The sequence below is a fragment of the Peromyscus maniculatus genome, chromosome 4, assembly GCF_049852395.1.
Source record: "Peromyscus maniculatus bairdii isolate BWxNUB_F1_BW_parent chromosome 4, HU_Pman_BW_mat_3.1, whole genome shotgun sequence".
In the NCBI taxonomy this organism is placed as follows: Eukaryota; Metazoa; Chordata; class Mammalia; order Rodentia; family Cricetidae; genus Peromyscus; species Peromyscus maniculatus.
Genome location: NC_134855.1, coordinates 50,017,525 through 50,031,424, shown reverse-complemented (window position 1 = coordinate 50,031,424; position 13,900 = coordinate 50,017,525).

The window sequence follows — 13,900 nt, the reverse complement described above, 5'->3', positions numbered from 1 at the left end:
AGAAACTTAGAGGTCTGAATCACAGCATCACACCTAAGAATTACCCAACTGGTCTCCAAAGGCCAGTGCTTCACCTGCTGTACAATTGTGAGTTCCTAGGAAATTAAGGCATACAACCAAACACCCCAGGAGGTAAGTGTAGTCATTACCTTCAAACTGGAAAGGACGCCTACGTCACTGTCTGCAGAAGACGACACTCTGGAGATGCTTCTCCCTTCCACCATGGGTTGGGAGCAAACACCTTTATCTGCTGCGCCATCTTTCAGCCCTGTATAATGGATTTTGATGAAAAGCAGCCAGATGCAGCGGCTCACAACAGGAACCCCAGTATCTGGGAGGCTAGGGCAAGACGACGCTTGTGAGGTTCAGCCAGCCTAGGCTATAGAATAAGACCTCATCTCAAAAACCAAAACAAAATGAAAAGTAACCATTGTCCAAACATCTTCAAAAATCAGAAGAGCATCTCCCTACTCCCTCCCTCCCGCCCCCTCTTCTGTTTTGGAAAATCTCCTTAATGCCTGGCTTAAGTAGAAGACATGGATTCTCACTCTGCCTCTGCATTTAATACATTGCACCACACACATGTACCCTCTAGGAACTCTGCACCGTCAAAATAGTCTTAGCCGAACCCCTGTAAGGGCTGCGGTTGATGCTGTAGAGTCTAAGGATGCTCTCTAAGTGGGAAGGAGTTAGTTGCTCAACCTCTGTCTCAGGACAATGTCCTAGCTCCCTGGAGTAGGGGAAGAAAGTACTTTGCTAGACATTAGAACTTGTGGAATGCAATGCCATACTTATTTAATCCCATACTTTGCTACCTCGTGGTCGTGTGGGATGATAGAGCCCCACTTACTGGACTCTTCAGTCTTACTCAGGATCACTCTTTGCTGATGTGTGCCATGCCAGCCCTTCAAATCCAAGATCTAAAGCCGAGTTTGTCGCAGCCTTCCAGCATCAAGCCTTGCCATCTTCAGGTCCCCCTCGCCTTACCTTATGGTAAGAAACTGATCATCTCCTCCTAAAAGGTATGACTTGCTATGGTTTCCTGCTGGAATCCTAGGGTCATTACTAAATGCTATACCGTGTGTGTGAACACCAGTGCACACTCATTGAAACCAGGAAGTGCCTAGTTTTTCTTTACTGGCACCAGGAAGGGTGGTGCAGCTCGATTTCAGTAGGACCTTTGACAGAGTTCCTGACATGATTTTATAAATTAGACAGACGTTTTAGCTATTGACAACACAATATAATGAGTTGCTCTAAGAGTGGGAAGTTAAGCCCCAGCACTGAGACACCATTCTGATGGAAGCGTTTCCCTGGGTGGACTGCTGGATTCCTCTCTCGCATCTGCCCATTCAGCCTCCTTAGCAGCTCAAATGAAGACCTAGGTGACATGCACATTTAGTGACAGAGGAACATGAGTCTAGAAGGAACAGCCAACATGTTTGATAGAAGAATCACTTCAGGAGCTAGGGAGATGGCTCAGTGGTTAAATACATGTACTTCTCTTCCAGAAGAAGTACATTTCAGTTCCCAACACCCCATCAGGCAGCTCACAGCCATCTGTAACTCCAGCTCCAGGGGCATCTGAGAACCCTATGCTCTGTGGGTATCTGCACTCATGTGCACAGACACATACATATAACTTACGATAATAAAAATAATTTTTAAAAATAATCATTTCAAGACCCCATGATTTCAAAACCCACCATGCTGGGCGTGGTGGCACAGGCTAATCCCAGGACTCGGGAGTTACGGGTTTGACACCAGCTTGGGGTACATGTAAGACCTTGTCTCAAAACCGAACAAACACTTCAAAAACCTTTGAGTACCTGTATGGATGTCTCACTACATCAGGTGCAAGTTCCTCATGGCACTTTCAAAACCTTCAGTCACCTAACCCAAAGTTCCCTGCCCCAAAATTATCTGTCTTTTCATGAGCTTCATCCCTGCATCAGGCTGAACCACGCGCTTCTGATCTCTAAACTGTGCCGTTTCCCTTCTCTGGACCCCTGTCTTTAAGGACCAGCTAAAGCCTTTGCTTCCTCAAGGCCTTTCCCACTCTTCTGTGGATTCGTGATATTCCCCTTCCCGGTGGGTTCTCATAATATTTTATACTGGGGTTTTACTCCATAATCTAATCATTTAATAATTTACAGGCCCGTCATTACCCGCTCTTCATGAACCTTAAAAGCAAGATCCGTGGATATCACTATAGTGTCTGGGCCCTGTACCCACCCCAACTGATGAGAGGCAGTATTTGAAAGCACTCAGATATTTAATGAGGAAAAGAAAATGAATTACAATTGGGTTTATGATTCAATTATTTCCATCTTTAGCGATTAGAGATAGAGACGGATGGAAGTGAACAATGCATGATCATTAATTCTGTTAGGCAAATTACTAGAAGTTTTGCAAATACATGGATTGTTAATTGTATTTAATCCCTAAACTGGGAGCTGAAAGCTCAAGTGATGCTACACAATTTGCTCAACATCACACAGCTCATAAGTCAAGCTGAGTTCCGAAGGACACATCATCGGTCTGATCTTGTGTTTCCTTTCTATTCCCATTCCTTTCACGTCCTTTCTATTGCACTGTACATTAGAGGAAATGTACTTTTAGAAATGTCTGATAAAGTGATGAGTTTCGAACAGTGGTTCTCAACCTGTGGGCTGGGACCCCTTTGGGGGTCCAATGACCCTTTCACAGAGGTCACCTAAGACCATCAGAACAGACACAGATATTTTCATTACGATTCATAGCAGTAGCAAAATGACAGTTAGGAGGTAGCAAAGAAAATAATGTTATGGTTGGGGGGGGGTCACCATGACATGAGGAACTGTATTAAAGGGCCACAGCGTCAGGACAACGGAGAATCACTGGTTCAGTGGCATTTGTCACTGACACAACTCTTTCCCAAAGGGTGCTGCCATTGCGAAAAATAAAGTGGTTTATTGTGTGTATACCTGAAGGATTTTGTGTATAAGCAGTGGGAAAAATCCATATATTCCCTGCCTTCAACTTTTTCCTGCAAGACTTTAAGTTTTCTTGGTGTTATTTACTAAAATTAAGTTCCCCAACTAAGTGGCCTAACTGTAAAGGACTGAACGTCCATTCGGGAAGGATGTTTCACAATGTGAATACAACAGTTTCTCATTATAATGGTTCAGGAACAGACTCCCAGACTTCTGCTGAGAGTATCTTCCAGCGAGGTGGTGGTGGTGCACTTCTCTAATCCCAGCACTCAGGGAGCAGAGGCAGTTGGATCTCTGTGAGTGTGAGGCTAGCCTGGTCTACATACAGAGTGAGTTCCAGGGCGGCCAGGGCTACACAGAGAAACCCCGTCTCAAACAAAACAAAACAAGACTATCTTCCTACATGTGAACCTGCGACATTATTGAGTTAGTCAAGAAAGTGAAACAATCCACACACCCCCGGGGCAGGGGTGGGGGGTGGGTGGGGGTGGGGGGTGGGTGGAGGTGGGGGGGGTAGTACATATCTACTCATGCCCTTCTCAGGTCTACTCATCACCTTCAACTCCTCTACCACTGTCCCCCACCCCCATCATTTTCACCGACTTGGCATCTTTCCATATCAATTCTCACCTTCATCAGTGCACCAGGCAACCAAACATGCTCTGCTTCCATCACGGGTGTGGTGCTAGAAAACTCTGTTTACAAAGAATGCTATTGAAATCTAGAGGGCAGAACGCAGAATAGAATGATCTAAACCCAAAGTGCAGTGAAAACAGTCAAGTTTCTGCAATGGAGACTTCTGTGCCAAGAGGTGCAATAGACATGAAGAGCTGAGAGGTTCCATCCCCAGATGCCTGCATCTTAGCCTCGGATGAGCTGCTAAGACACTGTATTTTAGCTGTAGGCAAGCTGCTAAGACCCACTATTATTTTTCCACACCTTCTGTATCTTTCAGGAAAAAAAAATCCCTTGTTATCGTGGATAAAAAAGATTCTTACCGGGCAGTGGTGGCGCACGCCTTTAATCCCAGCACTCAGGAGGCAGAGCCAGGTGGATCTCTGTGAGTTTGAGGCCAGTATGGGCTACCAAGGGAGCTCCAGGAAAGGCGCAAAGCTACGCAGAGAAACCCTGTCTCGAAAAACCAAAAAAAAAAAAAAAAAAAGATTCTCAGATTCAAATTTCTAGGTATTGTAAGAAGTCAAATGATATAATCTCATATAACATTAAGTCTTATTACCAGTTTCTTGGATTTGGAGTCATGTTTTCCATTGGGTGGGGAGAAACATCTGTTCCAAAAAAATCAGTAATTCTATTCCATAAGGAAATAGTTAATCCCATTTACTAATTATGCATAAATCAAGTGATATCAATAACCTTATATTAAGTTTTCAGGTGTCTATACATTGTTGATGCATTTCTTTCTTTTTGAGAAAGAGTCTTGTTTGTTAGGTCAAGTTGGCCTGAAACTCACTAGGTAGCCCAGGCTGACCTGACCACAGTACTAATGGGTGCTGAGATTATAGATCTGAGCCAACCACACCCAACCTCATGGCCTTTTTTGATTATATACATCATTAAATGATACTGTTAATCTCAAAGGTGCAAGGAGAAAGACCACCAACCCAAATCATCATGGCCAAATTAATTGAAACAAGCAATTAACTAAATCAAGCTTTTTTATTCTTATACACAGGCTGCCTTCCCCTAAGATGGGGTTCAAGAGATCAGCATTGGACGTGAGGAACACAAGGTTTTTATAACTCAGGGGTAGGGAGTTTCCAAATGGGAGACTCGGCAGGCAAAATAGGCACGTTATAGGAGCAGAACATAAACATAACAAGTTACAGAGACCGGATTTCGAGGTGGTCATAACAAGGTAGTCATAACAACCTTTTGAAACAAAGGTAGGTTTGCAAGGTGGTTATATTTTTTGAAACAAAGACATGATTGCCATTTTCTGGAACAGGTAGTACAGAATCATTTGTAGTTAAGGTTACAGGTAGGGTGTAGCCCAATCCTTGAGAAACAGATTTAATCATAAACAGAAATGAACCTAGTTTGTCTTTACTAGAAGATATTTTTTAAGCCTAAAATGGAGACAAGCTGGTTCATCATTACCTATCACCAAAACCAATTCATTTCTCTTTTATCTGCATTTATGTTTCACCGATAAGCCTGATCTCTGTGTTTTTGTTTTGTTTTGTTTCATTCACTCCCCCAAAAAAAGAACACAAGTAATCAGCATAGGTCCTCTGATCTGCTTCCATGCAGGACGTAAGGAATGATTGCTCCCGTCACAACCTGGACCAGATTGCTGCCAATTTACATATACCATACCGGCTTTCAAGGTCAAAACATTCCAGTCAAATGTTAAATTCATTTTCTCTATACTTTTTACATATTATTCTTCCTCATGTTGAAATTTACCCAACTAATATTTTCGTGAAGTTGCAATTGCCCTTTTCCGGCCATCATTGGCCCTTCTCTAACTTGATAAGGAGCACGTGCATTAAGACGCTGTCCACACTGTTGTTTTAACACCTTCTAATTTAGTAACATCTGCAAATTTCATTAACAATGCTATTTACTCCCTCTTCCAGATCATTAAAAAAAAATGCAATGTCTTATGTATTAAATTTTGCGGTCGAATAGATTTAATTTGCTGTTGTAATTTCAATGCATGTTTTCTAAAGACACAATGCAGTTAAGAATGGCCTTCACATAGGCTTAAATCCATACCCGGTTTATAGTTATTTTACTATTATGCAACCCATTTGTGTTCTATAATCAGCACTGTCGTGAGCTCCATTGAAGCTATAATCCATTGATTTTTCTCGTCCCCATTTTTCAATACAGTCATCATCTTGGCTTTCAAAACACAGCAATAGCAGAGTTAGCCATTGTTGGACTCTAATCCACAGCTATTTATAAAAGGAAATTGTCTTTTTTTTCTCGGTTCATGTTCTTCCATTGATTTAAGAAATGTTCTACATTAAGATCTTTAATCCGTAGTCATAATATTTGTTTTTTCTATGCATAGTATCAATATTCTAACATGAAGTAGATTGTAGATATATTTTTGTAAGCAAGGAAATAATATATAAGGTATAAATGCATTATATACTTTGTAAAATTCACTTAATGTTCTGTATATTAATATAAATAAAGGTGGGCATGCTACGTACTCATGTATTTTTGAAGTATGCCCACTGACCCCTGAGAGCCTGAGGTGACTTCGTTTTGATAATGGACTCCAGCAAGCCCCCTTCAGATCAGTGTGAGAGATTTATTAGGCCTTTCCTTCTCTTTTTGTCACACATCACCCTCGTTATTAGTCTTCTACAGGGACAGTTTGCATTTCCAGAGAGACGAGTCTTCCCACCTGCCACTTCTGGTCACATGTGGTGGTTTGAAATCATTAGACATCCAATTAGTCTTTGCGTTCTCTGATGCTTCCAGGAAACATCTCTGTTTTCTCTCTCAATCTCTATATTTCTCCCCTTTTTTTCTGTGGTGTCTTCACAATAGGATCCCAGAGTGACCTTCTGGTTTACACTTTGGTTGGTTTTTTTGTTTTGTTTTGTTTTAACTCCTAGAATGTAGTTTCCTAACGTGAGATGTTCTCCCAATAGCTGGGCTAGCCATCTCAGGGCACCACCATGAAGTTTACATGCAACTTTAAGACTTATTTGTATTTCTTTATATGCTTGGGCGTCTGCCCCTGAGTGCAGGTGCCTGTTGAGGCCAGATGAGGAGGTTGGGTCTCCTGGAGCTGGATAACAGGCAATTGTGAGCCAGCCAAAGCGCTGGTGAGAACTGAACTCCGGCCTTCTGCAAGAGCAGCGTGTTCTCTTAACTACTGAGCCATTTCTCAGGAAAAGAAGTTTAAACGTTTTATAAAAAGCAAATAAAGCCGGGCGGTGTGGCGCACGCCTTTAATCCCAGCACTTGGGAGGCAGAGGCAGGCGGATCTCTGTGAGTTCGAGGCCAGCCTGGACTACCAAGTGAGTTCCAGGAAAGGCGCAAAGCTACACAGAGAAACCCTATCTCGAAAAACCAAAAAAAAAAAAAAAAAAAAAAAGCAAATAAAATATATTCGTTTCCTGTAGTATAGTAAAGACAAATACATACACTGCTTTTACGGAGAGTTTAAAGGCTGGATTTGTTTCCATAATATTTGTTGTTGTTGTTGTTTTTTTCAGAACAAGTGCCTATTTTCTCAGTAAATGTCAAAATCATTTCACAGCTGGTTTGGGATACAATCAAATATTAAAGCTACAATTTGGGGAGAAGTTTTTTAGTATTTTAGAATTTCCCTGTCTTAACATAATTTTATTCAACAGATTTAAAAAGTAATTCCACAGTACACATAGAGATTAAAGAGATAAAAGATACTAAACCAGTTAAAAGCCTGGTGTGGTGGCTCAGGACTTTAATCTCAGCACTTGGAAGGAGGATCAGACTTACATAGTAAGACTGTCCAAAAAACAAAATAAAATAAAATTTGTTTCCCCATGGAAACTTGTTTCTTTTCTTTCTCCTTCAATTCTTCCTTTTTTCTTTTTCCAGATTTTTGAGACAGGGTTTTTCTGTGTAACTTTGGAGCCTGTCCTGGATCTCTCTCTGTAGACCAGGCTGGCCTGGAACTCACAGAGATCCACCTGGTTCTGTCTCCCCAGTGTTGGGATTAAAGGCACCACACCCACCTGGCTTGTTGTCGTTGTTGTTAATTTTTTAAGGTTTCAAATGTTTTCTTGGAGATGTTGATTGGGCCGTTTATTAGCTTCCTTTCTGTTTAGGATAACGTGTCTTATATTACTATTTGTGTGTTTGTTTTTGACAGTTTCACCCACAACTTTAACCTCCCAATGGGGTCTAGACTGGCCTGAAATTTGTGATCCTCCGCCTCAGCCTCCTGAATTCGGGAATTAAAAGAGTGGGCGCCCACCTAGGATGAGAGTGGGTTCTTGAGGACACTTGACTGGCCCCTGCTCTGAGTAGCCACCTTCCGGACATGCTCCATTGTCTTCCAGACTCTTCACTGTCCGTCAAAGTTTATGATGATTCTTCATAGACTTATCTGCATTTCCAGCCTTTTCTTTGAAACTGTCTTAGATAGTCATAAAGTTGCTATTTCCTGGTGGCGGAAGAAAGATCAAACACATACGTGACATGCTAGGAAGTAGCTCCTTTTGTCCCAGGAGCCTGGGCTGACACAAAGCACTTAGGTCGAGGGATTATGCTTTTAGAGTGAAGCGGAGAGTCCGGCTAACTAATGAGCCTCATGTTCCCACGAGTGCAGGCACTTCCTCCCCAACAGACTCGTGTATGCAAATACGTTTTTGCCTCCGTTTCTTAAACATCTCACTCAAGATTCTCTTGTGGCCAGATGTCAGGAAAAATGTAAACGAGTTGAAATAACTGGATAATTGTGTTAGTTTTTCATATCATTAATGTGGAGCAAGTCATATTTAATCTTTGTGGTAGACATTTCAAAGTAATTGTAAGTCGTGTTTGCAAAATTCCACTGAATTATTTCAGTTGAGTAATTGCACCTTGGCCTCACTTAGCCGGTCTGTAGCTGTCTAGACAACCAGTTTGTCTAGGTCATTTTGCCATGAAAATTAGCTACGCAAACCTTCCTTCCCCCAAGTTTCAGTGTTAAATTACATGCTTGACAACATAGCCAACATTCTCATATCTGAAGGAAGTTGCCTTAGACACATCTCTTGACGGTAGAGATCGTCTGTTCCTGATGGATCTGGATATGGTCCGTTTTGCTGTTGACATACTATTACAGAACGAAGTTCCCAGACATCTTCACTTCCTGGGCCTGATTTCAGCCTCATAATACAATTACCCTAAACAGACGTAGAGTTGGGAATCCAGTTCAAGCTTTCCCAGACTAGGTAAGTTCGGGTGGATCTTGGATAATCTTCTACATGAGAACTTGAGACTTTGGGGGGATCCCTAAGGATAAATGTTAATGTGGACACAGAAGAGCCCTAAACTCAGTGAGAATCTGGGGGCTGGGAGATGGCACATTTGCTAAAGTACTTGTGAACAAGCTTTAGGACTTGAGTTTTATCTCCAGACCCCATATGGAAAAGCCAAGCATGGATTGAGACTCGTGGACCTCTGGGTCTTGGGGCCTAGACAAATAAATCATCAAGGTCCAGGCCACTGGAAGACAAAACTGAGACCAAGATGGGCAGAACTTGAGGAAGAACATAGCATCTGACATCGACCTTTGGCCTTCACACGCACACCCCACAAACAAATACACACACACACACACACACACACAATCACACACAGACACACACACACCCCACATAAACATATACACACACCACACACACACACACCACATACACATATACACACACACCACATGCACATACACACACACACCATACACAAACACACATACACACACAACGCACACACACATACAAACACATACAATGTGTATACACATATACACATACCAAAAATTAAGCCATTGTGGAATAGGAGCTTAAAAGAGGCTCTGGTTCTAGATAAACCTGCAGTAAGAACTGGACCATCTTCTTTTGAGCTCCAGGACTTTGGATAGTTTACTTAGCCTCTCTGGGGCTCATTTCTTCACCTACAATTTGAGGGCAATAATTAGGTTTTTGTTTTGGTTAATAAGTCAAACACACACACACACACACACACACACACACACACACACACACATACACACACACACACACAGAGAGAGACAGGACGTTGCCCAGAGTCCGTCCGTGCTCAGCAACACTGGTTATTGTTATGATTGGTTGTAGTTCACATGTTAAGCATTTGCTATTCTTGTTGCTTCTCGATTCCCTGAATTACTTGCTTTCCCTGGAGCCGAGTTTTCTTTTAATTTAGACTTTACAGTACTATGTTCTCAGGTATCTCTAATGGTGCTAGTTATGGTTTATAAATAAAAGGGAGTTGGTATTCTGGCTGTTTTCTGGAGCTGGCATGGGTTTTCTTCTGCTGTTGGCATGTAGATTTCCCCCATATTTCCATGAAGATGTCTAGTGTGTGGGAGGATACGCTGACTGACCCGCTTACTTTAGGAAAACCGCTGTGCCTTGGCCCTGAAGCTCCCAACAGCCCATGTGTTGGAGGTTGAAGCCTTGAGATTGAGCTCAGGGGAAGGGTTTTAGTTTAATAACTAGGGCTATCTCCTTGAAGGAGCCAGTGGGGCCACACCTCTCTTTCTCGCACGTTCCTATCCTGGCCGTCAGGTGAGGGATTTTGCTCTGCCCTGGGCTCCTGCTACCTCACCACAGGCCCAAGCAATGGTCCAACCGACCATGCACTGACCGACACCTTCAAAACTGAGCCAAGCCAGGTGGGTAGCCCCACCAGTAATCCCACAGCTCAGGAAACCCGAGTTCAAGATCAGAGCTATAGGAAATCAGGAAAGGAAAGGGGCCACAGCAGAAAACATTGTGACCTTTTCTCTTCATACGGTGATTACTTCAGTATTTTCTTACAATAAGAGAAAGCTGGCTAATTCAGTAGCATAAATGCATTTTTCCCCCTGTGGTTGGCTTGGTCTGTATAGTTGAGTCAATGTTGCTGTGCCTTGTACTGTTCTAGGTCATTTTGTGAAGTTATACTCTACACAGCCAATGGAAACATGCAAGATGGTGTGGAGATGAACAGAAAACAGTGTCAGGAAGACGTCTCACTGTACATGTAAATTAAGATTTCTCTGGGAGTTGAGAAGCCTCTATTAAAATGACTAGGTTTTTTAAAATTATTTATTTATGTACACGTGTACATGCCTGTGTATCTCTCTCTCTCTCTCTCTCTCTCTCTCTCTCTCTCTCTCTCTCTCTCTGTGTGTGTGTGTGTGTGTGTGTGTGTGTGTGTGTGTGTGTGTGTGTTTATATAAGGAGGTCAGAGAGGTAGATAGCTGTCAGATGCCCTGGAGCTGGAGTTACAGACAGTTGTGAGCAGCCTCGTGTGAATGCTGGAACTCACACTTGGATTCTCCGCAGGAACAATATGTGCTGTTAACCACTGAGCCATCTCTCCAGCCTCAAAGACTATTTATTAAGAAGGTAAAGATCAGGGGAGATTAGGAGTTGATACAATTATTTTGACCCGATGAAGGACACAAAAATATCACTCTTGCCTCTGAGCAGTTACCAAAAATAGCGGGGGTGAGGGGGTGGGGGGGGCAACCTACCCCTTAATGAGTTTATTATGACTTGGTGGCTTTAATGAGAAGCGAAGAGTGACATCAGTGTGTATTCTGGGAGTTTGTCTCCAAGCAGAAAGGCATTGACTTGGTGAGGCTCTTATTTCTGTGAGCATGTCCCCATGCTGAGAAGCGCTTGGGCACAGCCTGGCTCAGGGAGGTTTGGACTCTTCACCTTCTCTTCCCCCTCAATCTCTGAGTGCAGCTAAACAGGAGAGGGATTTACTGCTCCTGATAGGAATGTCACACACACACACACACACACACACACACACACACACACACACACACACACACACACACACACACGAGGAGGCAGGAAGAGCTGGGGACAGTGGGTTTTAAGCAAGTGTGTTTTCCTGCTTCTGTATCAGACCAGAACTGCTTTGTTTGTTTTGAGCTGGGGGCGTGTTACCCAGGCTGATCTCATCCCCTAGGCTCAAGCTACCTCTCTGTTGTCTTGTTTTTTCCCTTGTTTGGAACTCACTGTGTAGACCAGGCTTGCCTCGAACATACAGCAATCCTCGTGTCTCAGCTTTCTGCCTCCTAAGTATCCTGATTACAGGTGTGTGCTACTGCTCCTGGCAAAGCCCCAGCCCTTCCTGTGATCACTGACTGAGCTTTCCAGATGCCTGAGACTACAACCAAAAGCCACCGTGACCAGCACAGGCTACTTGTTTATTTATTTATGGTCACCGGTAACACCTGTCTCTAGCAAATGGAGCCTCTTAACAGGCAGGTCATGAACAACAACAGTCTTTTAGCAAGGCAGAAAGTTTCAAATTAACACGACTCAAGGTTCCCAACAAGGACCTGCCAGCCTTGAAATGGGGTGGAGAGGACGAGGAGAAAGAAGAAACCAGATGACCGGCAGCCAAGATTGCCAAACAAGATTATGTCCAACGAGGACATCCAGCACTCTGGGAGTCTGTAATGAAAACCCCTTCTCCATATCCTCAACAAAAGTCAGTGTACATACACGGTTCAGTTAGGCGTTGACTTCAGTGGAGTCAGTTTTAGGAAATAAAGCATAGAGAACAGCAGGAATCCCAAGTGGACTGACGGATCTCGCTAGAGAAAGCACTGCAACTACCACGGAGCCCTGCCCGTCATGGGCACATCTTTCTGTAGCTGACTCAGGACACACGGAGGATCTGTGGAAATTTTATAAAAGGACTGTACAGACACACACACACACACACACACACACACACACCCATTCTGTCTTAAAGACAAAACTCACAGATCACTAGACTAAAACCTCACTGACCATTTGGTATTGGATAACCAATAGCTGTTCTCTTTCCAACTGGTCATCCCTGAAAACACATACAAGTAGCTTTAGACAGTTGGGGCAGGTTGTATTTAGGTATATATATATATATATATATATATATATATATATATATATATATATATGTGTGTGTGTGTGTGTGCGTGTGTGTGCATGTGTATGTGTATATGTATATATGTATGTATATGTATATATGTATATTATATGTATATAACAACAATAAATGAAAAAATAGGCCCTGAATTTGAAAGAGAGCAAGGAGGGGTACATGGGAGGTTTGGGAGGGAGGAAAAGAAAGGGAGAAATGATGTAATTATATTATAATCACAAAAAAGAAAAAAAGTAATAAAAAAATGTTCAGCTAGAAGATAAATTACTTAAACAAGTTAATTTTTCAGAAAAACAAACGAAAATCACAAAATACCTCACTGAGCTAGCTTGCATGTGGTCCCAGCTCAAGAGGGTGAGTCAGGAAGAACACTCCTGAAGCTGCACAGTCTGAGGCCAGACGGGCAGCATAGCCAGACCACATGTGGAAATAAATAGATGCATCCATACATCTACACACACACACACACACACACACACACACACAATCTCAGGTACGACTATGTTTTGCAAAAATGAATAGCATGCCTGAGCTTCCAAATATATTCCACTGATTTTACTTTGTGGCATCGAAAGTATCTAGAATCGGTCCCCTGGGGCAGGGACCTAGGCACACTGGGTAACCTCGGTGTGAATGAGGACACTGGAATCAGATCTATTGGCTGGCAATCCCAGCTCTGTCCTGATCCAAGCATGCAAACTTGGCCAAGATATTTCATTTCTATGTTTTCCCTCAGCAGCAGATAGTGACGTTATTCATCTCCTGGGCATTTAGAATAAAATGCCAGGCATATGTACCTGGCACAGAGTGGGTGTTCAATAAATTGTAGGACTGAGAGGCAAGAAGCACTGATAACTGAGTCACCATAGCCAAGTCCATTCCCTTCCAAAGTCAACATTCAGAAAGCTTCATATTTAAAGCACTGAATTCCTTAGTGGCCTTTCTTGTCCTCTGACTAGGGGAAAAAAATAAAAATTTCCTTTACCCCCTCTGGCAGGCATCTCTTGGTATGCCAAAGAGCTCCAAGTCAGTGCCCTAGACTTCCCAGTCGCTCTGAAGATGCACTTTGAAATGCTTAGGTGAACTCTGCACCATGAACCCGGAATACAACTACATATCTCAATCATTCCCCCCAATCCCCTACTTACAACTGCTTCAGTGTTGACTTAATGTTATTCGTTTGCTTGAATTGTTATTGAGAAGGGATTCTTAATTAAAATGGCCTGGCATCACCCAGCTCACATGGAGTGCCACAAGCGATAATCCCTAATTCATTGTATACTTTGATTCAT